The sequence below is a fragment of the Lathyrus oleraceus genome, chromosome 7 (genome assembly GCF_024323335.1).
Source record: "Lathyrus oleraceus cultivar Zhongwan6 chromosome 7, CAAS_Psat_ZW6_1.0, whole genome shotgun sequence".
In the NCBI taxonomy this organism is placed as follows: domain Eukaryota; kingdom Viridiplantae; phylum Streptophyta; class Magnoliopsida; order Fabales; family Fabaceae; genus Lathyrus; species Lathyrus oleraceus.
The window spans coordinates 400433784-400449353 of NC_066585.1; the positions used below are offsets into that span (position 1 = coordinate 400433784).

Below are 15570 nucleotides of genomic sequence, written 5' to 3' on the forward strand. Positions count from 1 at the left end.
TTTATAAGGAGGCGGAGGCACATAAGGTTTCTCTTTCTCTTCGGCCTCCCGGGTATTATCTTCTATTTCCTTTGGTTCATTCACCTGCTCAGTTGAGGTTTTGTCTAGTTTTTGGTACATGGCGGGGTTTTGGAGTCTTGGATCTACGGGGCCGTCTACTTCTTTTCCACTCCTCAGTATAACGACATTTGCATGTCCTTTTGGATTAGGTTGCAGCTGTCCAGGAAATGTTCCAGCTGGAGCGGTTGTAGATGCTTGTTGTTGAGCCACTTGTGAAATATGTGTTTCAAGCATTTTATTGTGGGTGGCTAAGGCGTCTACTTTGTTCGCTAGTTGTTTAAGTTGCTCGTTAGTATGTATGTTTTGGTTCAAGAAGTCTTTGTTTGTCCGAGCTTGGGTAGCTATGAAGCTTTCCATCATTAATTCAAGATTTGACTTCCTAGGCATGTTAGGAGCATTATTAGCTGGCTTTTGATATCGAGGCGGAACAGCTGGTGCTTGGCCAGGTGCATACATGGCGTTATTATTCTTATACGAAAAATTAGGATGGTTTTTCCAACCTGGGTTATAAGTATTCGAATAGGGATTTCCTTGTGCGTAATTCACTTGATCGGTTGGGACTCCTGCTAATATATGACATTCTTGTGCAGTGTGTCCAGGGTTTCCATATAACTCACAGTTTGGAGTTACAGCAGCCACAGTGGCTGCGGGTGGTATGGTCAAGTTGTCTAATTTTTGAACAAGGGCATCTACCTTGGCATGAACATGGTCAAGGCTACTGATTTCGTACATTCCACCATTTGTTTGGGACTTTTCTACTGGAGTTCTTTCACCTCCCCATTGGCAATGGTTTTGGGCCATGTTTTCAATGAGTTGATAGGCTTCATTGTATGGCTTGTCCATAAGTTCACCGCCCGCGGCAGCGTCTACTGCCAGTCTTGTGTTATACAGAAGCCCATTGTAAAATATGTGAATGATCACCCAGTCTTCGAGACCATGATGTGGACATATCCTCATCATGTCCTTGTATCTCTCCCACGCTTCGTAGAGAGATTCTACATCTTTTTGTCGAAATCCGTTGATTTGAGCTCTCAGCATAGCAGATTTGCTCGGTGGAAAATATCGGGATAAGAAAACGTTCTTCAATTCTTCCCATGTTGTAACGGAGTTGGAGGGCAAGGATTGCAACCAAGCCCAAGCTCTGTCTCTTAGTGAGAAAGGAAAGAGGCATAGTCTTATTGCATCTTGAGATACACCGTTCGCCTTTACAGTGTCTGCGTACTGCACAAACTTGGTCAGGTGTTCATTAGGATCGTCCGTAGGATTTCCAGCAAATTGATGTTGTTGGACGGCTGATAATAGTGAGGGTTTCAGCTCGAAATCGTTTCGATTGATAGTGGGGGCAGCAATGCTGCTGTGAGGTTCTTGTTGGGACAGGGTATCGTAGAATTTAAGAGGACGATTTTGTGGTCCTTCTTCAGTCATGGTTGGTTTTTCTTCTGGTTTAGTAGGAGAGAAGATATCAGGAATATCGTACTTTTGTTGATATTCTTGTATTCGGCGTCTTACATATAAGAAACACTCTAATTCTTGGATTGGTGGTGCTAAGTTATCGCCTTGTGAGCGAGTACTTGGCATACAATCGGGGAAATAAGGGAGAGTAAATTAGTTTTTATTTTTACCTTAGTCTATACCACGCAATGAAAGAATCGCACTATTCGACTAAAACAGGTCCCCGACAACGGCACCAAAAACTTGATGCTGGTCGTGACTATATATAAAATATAGTCTATCGGGTACTTGACTGCAAGTGCACAGTCCAGTTGTTTTAGTTTTAAAAGATACCGATCCCACAGGGACCTATGGTCAAACTAGTGTTACTAACGTCACTATGTTTAGCTAAGGGAATGATTAGTAGAAGTTCGGGTGCAGAATATTAAATCTAAGAGAAATTTAGTTTTAAGAAAGAATTTATGGAAGGAATCAGTATGCAACGCATTAATTGTCAGGGATTCGATAAGTCACCGGTGAATAGTTTAAATGCCAAATATCTCTCAGTAGAAAATAGTTATTTAAAAAGCTTTATCTCACACTCTCGTGATTGTTGATTCGTCCTATAGCTTTAAGTCAGAATGTACGCTCTCGCTGTCCCATTTGAAGTTAAAATTACTTTTTGAAAATAAATAAGTTCTAATTGCTTTTAAAGTGCTCTCGCTGTTTTTAAACTCAATGCCTAATTTTTACTATCCAGCTCGAGCCTCACGCTCTCGCGATTGTTGGTTCTCACCTTAGTTAATTTCCCACTCTCATGGCAAAATCGCATTAAATAGCTTCTCACTTTTGTGACAAAGTTAATTAAATTTAAATTAAAAACCTCAGCCTAAAAGATTGTTTGAGAAAAAGAGTTTTCACCGATTATTATTAAATCTCATCTAATTAAATTGTTACATACCGATACCGGTAGTTTAGCCGGACATGTTAAATAGCGCAAACACAGAGCATAAACAGATTAACAGTGCAGCAGACATAATTATAACAATAACAAGACAATGATAAAAATAATTGAATAAAAACCTGGCAATTGGATTAACAGAGTACGACAAATCTTCGAGTACTTGAGCAGTCCTCCACAAGTCGGTAGGATTCTGCTTCTTCAATACAATTGCTTACTAAATTAAATAAAGTATAGTAGTTCCCAAGTGTAGGAAACTACCACTATGGCTAACTGGAAAACGGAAAGGAAAAGGGGAAACGGGAATTCTAAAAAGAATGGTAAATGAACTAAGGTAATGGAAACAAAGTTGTTGAAAAGAAAATAACTAAAAAGCTAGAATGTTGTAAAAAATCAATTGCAGAGCGTAAGTGTAGGCGTCCCCAATTTTTACAACTTATGTCCTTTATATATTGCTTTGGTAGGTCTTGGCAGTTGAGACAATTAAGGAAGACTGGTTGAATGAGGAATCCATGGGGGAGTCATTTTGTTGGAGAAAATTTAGGCACGTTTGGTTTCTTCTGATGACTGCTTCAAAGCGTAAAATCTGGCCATGTGACGCTCGTCATGGGCCTGTGACGGTCGTCACAGGTTGGGCCGTGTCGGTCGCCATGCAGCTTGTGACGGTCATCACATCAGTAAATTTTGTATTCTGGTTTTTCTGCTTTTTATGTGCTTTCTCATCTGTTTCTTCTTATTTTTCTTCGTTTTCTACATTTTGCTTATTAATGCTTGGAGATTTAAATACCTGCAAAAGTAACTCGAATACTTGCGGAATAATCGGAATATTAATTAAAGTGGTATGATCTTTGAGTGTAAATCAAGGCAAATATCTGATGTATTTTCGCGTTATCAGTGACAACCACAGAGTAATACCATAGTCGCCTCCAGTAGATTCAACCTCATCACACATAGTAGCTTTTAGGTCACCAAGTTGTAATCGAAGCAGAAGACATCGTACTCCTTCACCAGACTCTAGAGAGAGAAGTGACACTCACACTTACATTATGTCGCCATCAGGGTTAAACGCGATAATGAAAATCCCGAGACTTTTTGAACTAAAGTCAGAAGAGTCTCCACCGAATTTTATTTGTGTACCTCTATTGGAGAGACGGGGGGAAATAGTCGATAAAACTCTCAAAAGATAAGCGCACGGGTGGCGCTAGAAAATGATAAGGAATCAGTCTCGCAACCGAGATTAGGGTTCGGGAGTCAGTTACACAAGGGAAATGTATTAACACCCCTCATGTCCATGGTATTCCATGGGAACCATTTAGGTTGTTTACATACATGGGGATTTATCTGTTATTGTTTTATTTTCAAAAGAAAGGATGTGTGAAAGAGAGGGGTTTTGGTTTTTTATTATGGTGCTCGCCAAGGATTGTGGCCCTTGTGCTTACATATCACTCATTCGGAGATGAGGAATTAGAGCTCCGTAGTTCAAAGTAGAAAACGTTTGTGTGTTGGTTGATTTTATCTTTGAGAAAAGGGTTTTCGGGATGGGTGTCCTAAGACACAAAAATAAGATTTGATGGGTTGCGTTGATTTTACCTTAAACAAAGGTTTATGAAAAGTGTTTGTGATTAGATTGCACTAAAGTCTATGGGCGGAGGTGAATATCCTAGACAACAAGCCAAACGTCTTGTGTCCAAAATAATCAGAGTGAGGGTAGGAATGATCGATTCTCACTCATTCTCCACCACTTAATGCTCGTGGCGCACAATACTAATCGTAGTTATTAAGTGTTTTACGTTTGATTAGGAAAAAACCATTTGACATTGAATCAAGGGTTTGTTTATTTAATTGAGAAATTTAGCTTATACAACATGAAAGCAAAGTAACCAACAAGAAAATGAACGAGCTCATTGTAAGGTAGCCCAAGAGAAAGTCGTGTGTGCGCAAGAGTGACCTATGCTAAACAAAGGATAATGGTCTTACAAATATGTCCCCCTAAGGTGGTGTCATGATGCCATTATTACAACTAGAATGTAAGTACAAATGAAACCCAAGTGTTGGAAACAAAGTGTCACAAAAGAGTAAAGAGAAAAAGCCTCCAAGCAAAGGTCCTAAATGTGACCCTCTAAGTCTAAGTTGGTTAAGTGCCATGACTTATTTTTGGTCTTATAATTTTCATGTTTTTGTTGATTTTATGAGTATGATAACAATAAAGTAAAGACAATATAATAAACATGCATGATGGAGTTTATACAATGATAATAATGATGATGAATACTTGAATGTAATGACATAAAAGTAAATAACAATGGATTATGACAATAACAAAAGGTTAGTAGGGTTAAGTTAAGTAAAGTTAGGTTAAGTTAACAAGTCAATATGATAAACAAATGATTATAAAGGGGTTAGTAGGTTAGTATAAACCAAAAGGAAACATAATGTAACAGATGAAATCACAAGTTAACAAGATAAGACTTTATCCACAAGTCAAATGACCAAGTTATTTGAAGTAGGGGCAACCTATTCATGCTTCAAAGTACCATGGATGAACACATGGTCATCCAATGGTAGGTTTGAAGTATGGAATGTTTTAATCAACCCTAAACCAAACATGCCATGACTTAAGTAGATTTCACGAGTTCATGAGTTCAAGACTTCAAAAGTCCACAAAAAATAATTCAAATAAAGTAAAACAAGTCACCAATAAATTCTAGAGACAAAAATAAAAGGGGTTTATGTTCAACATATTTGCAAAATAATAAAAATGGAAGGATTAAAATAAAATCAAAATGATAATAAATGTGAAAAATAAATAAATAAAATGAAACAAGTTAAAAATAAAACGGGCAGAATGTACACACTAGGGGTTGAACTCCTGACCTTGGGGTCATGGGGGGATCAACCCCCTCATCCACTGGACCATAAGCCCGGTTGTGTTAACAAACACGCGTTAACAGAATAAATAATAAAAATGAAAAACAAAAGAGATTTGCGCGCCAGACAACCAATCAGAGTGTGACAACCCTTTTGTTTGAATTCAAAACACGCGCCAACGATCATCTTCAACCTTCGACTACTCAAAATCCAAACTCAAAAACATAAGTTTTTCAATCAGATTCAAGCATCAGGGTAGCTTGTATGATCAACAATAAAACATTCTCCCCACTCGTGAGCCATTGATTGGCTCTGAGTGGGGAGTATTTCACCATGATACTGATAACACAAATGACCTAAAATAAAAATTAAATTCTAAAAGCTAAGTAATCAAAGATGCAAGTTTAGGGGAAATATTCAGTGTGTGATTTTGAGGGAAGTGGAAACTTGTTTGGATGATGGGGGTGGAGAAACCTACCTGATCAGAAGTAGCTCAGGGGAGTTTTTCGACGGTATAGCTCAGCTCAGGTGAGGCTTGAGGAAGGGTAGTTAGGTGTTTGGAAAGCTTAAGTGATGTGTGGTGAAGGTTTCTAGATGGCTGTTTGGGGTTGCAACACTTGGAATCTCAAAATTAGAAGTTCTATTTTTGGAGCTCTAAGTGAAAAATCCAGCTGAGGTTTGAGGGGCTTGAGAGCTTCACTCTGGAGTGGAACCCCTCCCCCTATTTATAGGGAAGGTGCGTGGATGATTTTGGAGGGAGAAAATGGAGGTTTGATCAGAAGTGGCATGTGACTTGGAAGCATGCTTGGGATTGACTTGAGGAACAATGGAACGACTACATTCTGAGCTTGTTTGCACCACAAACAAGTTGGTCTTGGTCCCTAACATGGATGATTTGGAACAACCAAAGGCATTGAATTGGTCTGCTGCAGAATTTGCTTTATTCCATTTTGGACAAAAGTTGATTTTTGCACATGGCATTGAATTTTCTATTTTGGGAGGTTTCCGTGTCCAAGTTGACTTCCAAACCTACCACAATACCATTTGTAAACTATTGGTGGGACCATTGGTATCAGAAGGAAATAGTTTGATAACTTGGTGCATTGAATTGAAAAATCTGACTGATGTGCATCTATCTGGCTTGTGCATCATAGCAAGTCAGCAACTTTGAACCAAGGCCAAATAAAATTGGCTTGTACATTTTGTCTCAATTTTGGGCCATTTGTTCCTTGCGATGGTCTTGATTGAATGAATAAAGAACCAGTTCAAAAGGGTTTGTGGTTTGGAAATGGAAATGTGTCAAAGTAGTGGTCATGACATCATTTTAGGGCATGGTGGGCATGTTGGACCAGCTTGGCCAATAGCAAAATTGAACCCCTTCCTCAATGAATTAAGTTTTGGATCTTGAAACAAAGTTGGAGAGGAAGTTATTTAGTACATTTTCCTCGAAGTGGAATTTAAAAATCTTGAAAAGTGAGAAAGTTATGGTCTTTGGAACTTCCCATATGCCATTCTTGCCAAAATGTGACCAACCAACATGACCTAATTTGGTGACTTCTTGATTCCCAAGGCAAAATGATGGATGTTTTGAGTTCAAATGATCATACCATGATGGGAAATGAAGTTCGGATCTTTTTGAAATGATTTTAGGTCAAATTGGTGGGTGGATCAAGTCATGGAAAGTTGAAAAATCATGTATGAACCTAACACTTGTAACAATGATTGAATGGATGTTTAAATGTTTAATTTTGATTGCAATGGCCATGAAATGATGTTTAATGAATGGTAGGGTGATTGGATGGCCAAAAATGATCAAGGTCAATGATCAAGGGATCCTTAAACTAGGGTTTCTTGAGCCATAAGTTTCATCAAGAACCAAGGTCAAATGAATTTGGGTTTGAGTTGTAAGAATTAAATTGAGATGTTTAAAGGGTGTGGAGCATGAACAAACTTTGGATTTGAGGGGTCCTTAATGGAATGGTCAAGATCCATGGTGAATCATGACTTGTACAATCCAAAAGGAGGGTCAAGAGCTAGGGTTTGGTCCTTGGGTGACCAGATGAACCTTGAAGCTTCTTCAAAGGGGACTCACCATCCAAATTAGACTTGGGGAGTGAGTGAGATGTCTTGAGTGATCCCCTAAGCTTTATGGGGTGCTTGAGGATGAGATTAGGGTTGAGGTGGTTTGGTTACACCTCAACATTATTAGAGGGTCTTAGGGGCTTTGTAGATGAATCTCATGCCTCAGGCTTATGGATCATTGTGATCATTAAGTACACATGCATATGAGATGATATATATGTGATATATGCTTAATGTTTAAGGCTCAAGAGAGTGATATGGGGTATGGTAATTTTGAGGGTATGACAGTTGCCCCTATTTATTCTTCTCATACCTGAAAGTATAGATAACAATGACTTCCAATACATTCATGGTAGGACGGGGTTAAATACTATTAGGAGTAACCGGAAATATGCTTTGCTGGGGATAATGGTGATATGAGTGGATTTGTTTTGGGGATTATGCAAGGTTATGATGATTATGCATGTGAAGTGATGTATACAACACAAGTATCCTTTGATGTTGAAAACCTCAAGAAGACGGAGGGAAGAAATTTCGTTGGGGAATGAGCATCTCGAAAAGAGAGAAAGGATTACTGCCCATAGCAACGGATGGGAAGAAAAAGAAGATAATTCCTAGCAATGGCTGGAATACCTAACTTTGATGGGGAAATAGAGATTCAATGACGATTCCTAGCAACGGCTGGAATACCTGACATCTACTAGGAATCGACCAAGTGAATTCAACGATGATTCTTAGCGACGACTAGAATACCTGACTCAGTGGGAAATAAAAACTAGGTTCAGTGATGATTCCTATAAACGGCTGGAATACCTGACTTAGATGGAGATAAACAAGGTACGGTGACGATTCTTAGTGACGATTAGAATACCCGACTTTGTGGAGATAAACAAGGTTCAGTGACGATTCTCAGTGACGGCTGGAATACCTGACTTGAATGGGGATAAAATTCTCAAGAAGGTACAATGACGATTCTTAGCAACGACTAGAATACCTGACTCTGTTGAGGAAAATACAGAAATTCAGTGACAATTCCTAGCAACGGATAGAATATCTGACATCTGTTGGGGAAAGAGAATATCAACGATGATTCCTTATGAAGATTGGAATACCTGACTCATACTGGGGGAGAAAATTCAGAGATGATTTCTAGCCATGGCTTATGAATATCTGACTCGGCTTGGGGAATGAGCCCAAAATACCTTACGTTAAAATAAAATGGGAGAGTTCAACGACGAATCTTAACAACGACTAAGAACACCTGACTCTACGGGGATGAGAATGTTGTGATGACTCTCTAGGGGTAGAAGAAGTACAATTACGATTCTTTAGCAACGACTAAGAATACCTGACTCTTCTGGGGAAAATAAGTTGAGAGAGAAAAAGACAGTTCAATGATGATTCCTAGCAACAACTAGAAATACATGACTCTGCTTGGGGAGATATTGAAAATTGACTTTATTGGGGAAAATTCTTAACAATGATTGGGAAATTTTGAATTTCGGTGAATCAATTGAGTATAAGTTTTCAAAAGACACTTATGATGCGATGTTATGTATGCAAGATGTCGATGCATGTTCGGGCTAATGTAGGGGAATTATACAAATGCGAGGTTTGAAAGTTATTCCAAGTATGATTGGGCTTAAAAGTTTGGGGGAAAGTGCTGACTTCCCAGTACCGGAAAATTAGAATCTCCGAAATCTAAGCGAGCACTAGGTGCAATAGCTAAGGATTTCTGTCGGGGAGGAAATTGATTGGCCAAGTCCACAGGACAGTGCAACGCTTTTAGGAGGGGGATACTAAACATGTTTTGGTTACCTTTAGATACTTATGAAAGAGAAGCAATTCGATGTTGTTTCCCTTAAAGTTTTTTGTTTGAAAAAGGTTATTTTTTTTATCAAGAAATTTCTAATGTAATATCATTTTGAGAAAAAGTCATATTTCGCAGACAAAGGATGAAAAGTAAAAATATTGAGTACAAGTGAAAGAACTGATTTTTATTGATAAATGGCCCCAAAAATGGGTGATTTTTTACAAAGAAGTAATTTACTAAAAGAGGTGATAGCGAAAAGAAGTTGAAAAACTATAATTGCAATGAAACATCTCAGATTTCCATCAAATTCCAACTTTGTTATAACCTTTATGCCTTTGGTCGTCCTTTGGTCTTACTTTCAGAAGGAGAGTGACTGGATTGACTTGATGGGGAAACCACTAGATTGACTCGTTGAGGAGTGAAGAAAGATTCTTTGTGGGATGCAGCCTCTCGCTTTTGTTAAATCCCTATTTTTTTCCTAGACCGCCCTTTAGTCTATCGGGATACCCATTTTTGCATAAGTCGCCCTTTTGGATTTTCAACTTATCGGGCTTTCTCTTTTTTTTCAAGCGTAGTATTTTTTGACTGTATCCAATTCACAGGGGATGAAAGATCTTCACCATCCATAGTTGCAAGGATCGAGGATCCTCCAGAGAAGACCTTTCTTACAACGTATGAGCCTTCGTAATTTGGCGTCCATTTTCCCCTTGGATCAGTGTGAGTGGGCATAATCTTCTTCAATACAAGGTCTCCAACCTCGAGTTTTCGGGGGAAAACCTTCTTGTCAGGTGCTCTTTTGATGCGCTTTTGGTAAAGTTGGTCGTGACAGATGGCTGCCAAGTGCTTCTCATCAATGAGGTTCAGCTGGTCAAATCGGGCTTGTACCCACTCGGCTTCATCAAACTTAACATCGGTCAAAATCCTTAAGGAAGGAATCTCTACTTCAACAGGAAGGATTGTGTTCATGCCATACACGAGAGAGAAAGGAGTTGTTATAGTGGAAGTACGTACTGAGGTACGATGTCCATGTAATGAGAGCGGGAGAATTTTGTGCCAATCTTTATAGGCTTCCACCATCTTTTGCACGATCTTCTTAATGTTTTTGTTGGCTTCCTCAACAACGCCATTCATCTTAGGCCTATAAGGCGATGAGTTGTGATGGTCAATTTTGAAGCTTCGGCACATCTCTTTCATCATCTTGTTATTGAGGTTAGATCTATTATAAGTAATGATCTTGTTGGGGACCCCATAGCGACAAATGATTTCATTCCTTATGAACCGAGCCACCACTTGTCTTGTAACGTTGGCGTATAAGACCGCTTTCACCCATTTTATGAAATAGTCAATGGATACAAGAATAAAGCAATGTCCATTCAAGGCAGTCGGCTCTATGCACCTGATTACGTTAAAGCCCCACATGGCAAAAGGCCAAGGCGATGTCAAGATATTGAGCGGCATTAGCGACACATGAATCTTATCGGCGTATATCTGGCATTTGTGGCATGTTTGGACGTGGCGGTGACAGTCAACCTCCATAGTCATCCAATAATAATCGGACCTCAAGATATTTTTCACCATGGTGTGTCCACTGACCTGCGTTCCAAAAGATCCCTCATGGATTTCCATTATGATTTGGTTTGCTTCTTGCTTGTTCACACATCTTAGCAAAACCGAATCATAATTTCTCTTGTATAACACCCATCCACTTAAGAAGAACTTGGGATACAATTTCCGAAGGCACTTCTTGTCGGTGATGGATGCGTCCTTAAGTTATTCTTGGCACTCTAAGAATCTCATGATGTCATAGAACCAAGGATAATCGTCGACTTCGTCTTCGGCGGCCAAACAGTAAACAGGCTCGTCCAAGTAGTTGTGGTGAAAAGATGGTGCTTCATTTTTCCACTTGACCTTAAACATGGATCCCAAGGTTGCCAAGGCGTCAACTAGCTGATTCTCTTCTCGAGGAATGTGGTGGAATGTGATCTCGTCAATGTAAGGGATCAATTTCAAGGCATGCTCCTTGTAAGGGATGAGCTTGTGATCTCTAGTGTCCTAATCTCCTTTAACTTGGTTGAAAACCAAGGCTGAATCTCCGTAGACTTAAAGGATTTTGATCCTAAGTTCAATCGTGACTTCAATACCGAAGATACAGGCGTCATACTTCGCCATATTATTTGTACATTCGAGACACAACCTTGCGGTGAAGGGGAGGTGATAATGGCCCCAATGCCATTACCATGAGCGTTAGAAGCTCCGTCGAATACCAAGGTCCATCGTGATCCAGGCTCTGGTCCTTCATCGGGGCCGGGGATGTTGCAATCCCTAATCATCGTAATATCCTCATCGGGGAATTTGAAGCGCATATATTGGTAGTCTTCCAATGGCTGATGCGCAAGATAGTCGGACATTACACTCCCTTTGATGGCCTTTTGAGTGACGTGTTGGATGTCGTACTTGGTTAAATCCATTTGCCATCGGGCTACTCTACCGGTTAGATCAGGTTTCTCAAAGATGTATTTGACATGGTCCATCTTGGAGATTAACAACGTTGTGTATGTGAGCATGTACTGCCTTAAGCGTTTGACAGCCTAAGCTAGTGCACAACAAGTCTTTTCAAGCATCGAATATCTACTCTCACAATCGGTGAACTTCTTGCTTAAGCAGTATATTGCGTGTTCTTTCATACCAGTCTCGTCATGTTGGCCGAGGACACATCCCATGGATCCTTCGAGGACGGTGAGGTACATAATCAATGGTCTACCAGGAAAATGAGGCATCAAAATAGGAGGTTCTTGCAAATACTCCTTGATCTTCTCAAAATCTCTTTGGCAACCATCGTTCCAAATGACGGCTTGATCCTTTCGAAGAAGTTTGAAGATCGGCTCACAAGTGGCTGTGAGATGAGATATGAATCTAGCAATGTAGTTCAATTTACCTAGGAATCCTCATACTTCCTTCTCAGTTTTGGGTGGAGGCATAGCTTGTATGTGAAGCGCCGCGAAAAATATAGAGTCGCCATCGGATTTTATTTATTCCAAAGGAAAGGGAAAATAGCAATAAAACCCCAAATGAGAGAAACGGTCTCACAACCAAGAGCGGATTCAGAAGTCGGTTATGCAAGGGGAAGGTATTAGCACCCCTCACATCCATGGTACTCCATGGGAACCACTTGCTCGTATCAAATACGTATGGATGTTTACTTATCTATAAGTTGCTTTCTATCAGGAATGAGATGAGAGATGAGATGGGAGAGAAAATAAGTTTTAAGTTAGTGTGCTCGCCAAGGATTTGGACCCTCGTGCCTACGTATCCCCATACGTGCAATAGGGAAGTCAGAGCTTCGTAGTTCGGCTCAAAAAATGGCGTATTTGTTTGGTTGTTTTTACTGAACAGTATTGACGTTCACGCGCTACTGTTCACTTGCTTGTATACTCTGTCATGGGAGTAGAAAGTATTTGCTTGTTTGCGGTAAAGTGGATACGCTTGGTTCGCACTCTAGCAGTTAAACATTACTTGCTCACACATGGAGGCTTAAGCTTCGTTCACGGTAAAACGGAAGTAACACGTCCTTATTGAAAGGTTTTTATGCATGGAGACAAGCATTAGACCCTTGGCTAGATACAGTCAACGGTCCAATAACTCGGGAGTTAAGAGGATAAGTTATCCTAACCACTCTTTTTCATCCAAAAAAGAGATTTGATTGTGAAAGGAGTTTGGAAAGTTTAATCGTTGGAACTTAGAGGGAGACAAGTCTCTAACCCTTGACTATGTACAGTCAACGATTGAAGTACTTGGGAATCGAGAGGACAATGGAGTCCTAACTATTCTTTTTCTTCCTCATAGCGTCTAGATTTAACTTGTTTGAATGATTAGATGTTTTAAGGGGGAAAGTCAAGTGTCGGGTCCTCAGGCTAGGTACGGCTGACAACCCAATTATTTGAATGTTGTGTACAAACACGTACACCCCATTTGCATTCCAATTTGTTATGAAAATGTTTTGAAAAAGGAACTTGACGTTGAATCAAGTGTTTGCATTTATTATGAAAATAGTGAGTGAAGAATGGAGGTGAGAGATAGAATGAGATCGAGAACAGAGTGGAGAAGATGTGAGAGAATAGACCTTGGAGTGGATGGAGAATGCTTGACGTGGGATCAAGCATTTACGTTGCAATGGTGTGAGTTTTATTCGGGAAAAAAACAACTTGACGTTGAATCAAGTATTTTCTATTTCTTTTGAAATGCTTTTTTTATAGTTTTGTATTTTATCTTGGTTATTAACATGCATAATGAGCTAACTAGAAAGCAATAAAACTAAGTTATTACATGACTAAGGGATGGGGGACATTTAACCCACAATGGGGGGGGGGGGGGGGGGGACCCACACAATACAACACAAAGGCATGAAAGGAAAACTACACTTTACAAATTATTGAATAAAATAAAAGGAATACTTGGAGGATGTTCGGACATCTCATTCACATGTCGCCACAAAAAAAAAACAAGTGGTTAGTATGCATTAATAAAATGGAATTAAAAATGCTAATGAGATGGTATAACGAAATAATATGGTATAGTGATCATGGTGAACGAACATATGCTAACACACCACATTAAATTGAAATATCATTTTCAATTTGGGTCTAATAACCACAATCAAAGAAATTGAACAATTAAAATGAAACTAAAGGTCACACAATACATGAACATGGCATATGGAATTAAAAGGAAATTAAAATGATTAATCCTAATTAATCCTAAGCATGAATTAAAAGTCAAAAATTATGGGGAACCTCTAATCAAGAATTAACATGGTAATCACATATTTTCCAAGGTATTTTCCTCATTATTAAAAACCAAGCAAATCCTAAGTCATATTTAATTACATTCCTAAATGACTAAGTGAAGAATTAAATGAATTTTATTATTTTCTAAACATGTCAAACTATGATTAATACGACAAACGGATATTAAAACAAGAATTAGAATATGAAAAAGGCATCAATAACATGACAAGAAAAAAATCAATAAAAATGACTAGGTTGGGCCAGAGGTATATTCATGGAATCAGGTGTAGGAATAAGTTATAGACATATGGGCCTAAGGGCCAAAGGCCCATGGGAAATAAGTCCCAGTAGGGGGGTGTAAAACGGAAACTGGGGTAATGGCCACAAAATCCTGGTTAGAGCCCAATCTGTTGGGCCCATCAGCACTTGGCCATGAGAAGCCAAAAACTCACACAGGAAAAATGAATCAGCACGCCTGACACGTGGCATCTCCCGATTGGAAGCCGGCATAGTATTGAAAATAAGGCATACGCGCCAGATTTCTTATAACTCCGGGTTATGCTTCCGTCGCCCTCGCCGTGGACCGTCGCGCCGGAAATCTCTTCCGGCGGCGGTGGTCACCAGAAATCGGAATCAAATACACCACTAGCCTCGCCTCCACCTCCTGATTCCAAATCCCTCATTAATTCCTCACGATTTTAAGCCTAGGTCTCTAACCGGATTGAAGACTATCAAGAAACCTAGAGGTTCATAATCAAATTAAATGACGACTATGTCGTGATTCAGTCTCAAACCTCAGGGTTAATGGCGCTCGATCTCCTATCAACCTACTGGTGACAAAAAATGAATAAACGATTAAGTTCAGAATTCTTACCGGAGTGTTTTTTGACGGTGACGACGGCGACGAAGTTTCAGGTGCGCCTGGTGCTTCCTTCGCTTCTGCTCGAATCTTATACTTCCTCCCCTTTCTTCTTCTTCTTCCCTGTTTATGCAAATGAATCGAGGATGAACTTCGAATTGAGTTGAAGTTGAGGTTGAGAACCGATCCACTGATTGAATGAAAACCGATGATTGGGATGGATGCAGATGAGAGATTCGGTGAGGGTTGAGCAGTGGTTGAGATTTTCTGAGTAGAGAGAGTGAAGGTGAATCCTCTTGGAGAATGGTTGAATGGACTTGAATCTGAAACTGATTGGGATATTCTTGAACAATCAATGATTAACCCCTTGTTGAATGATTGGAGATGTATTTATAGGTGATTTGGACATTGGGATTGTGAAATTCAGTTACGAATTTCTGTTATGACAGCTAGTGAACTGAGTTAGTTATGACAGCTAGTAAGTTGGTTATGATTTTGATCTTTGTGATCCCACTGCAGTTAGTTAGTAGGGTAAGGAGTGCGGCTGTTATGTTGATTGAGTGAATGATTGAGATTCTATTTCAGTTAATGGTGAGTTAGAGTGAGTGTGTGGTTTGTTTTTTTTGTTATGGTTTTGGTTGTGTTGCAGCTGGTTTTACTGCGTTTTAGGTTTAGTGCCTTCACTATGACTTTGATCTCATCCATGCGCGAG

General features: G+C 39.5%; 1 non-coding gene across 1 annotated transcript; it reads left to right on the plus strand.

Moving 5' to 3' along the window:
• Positions 1-991: 991 nt before the first annotated feature.
• LOC127109765 (small nucleolar RNA R71) lies at positions 992-1098 on the plus strand. The gene has a single exon (XR_007797018.1). It is a non-coding gene; the product is annotated as a small nucleolar RNA R71 (small nucleolar RNA).
• Positions 1099-15570: the final 14472 nt, after the last annotated feature.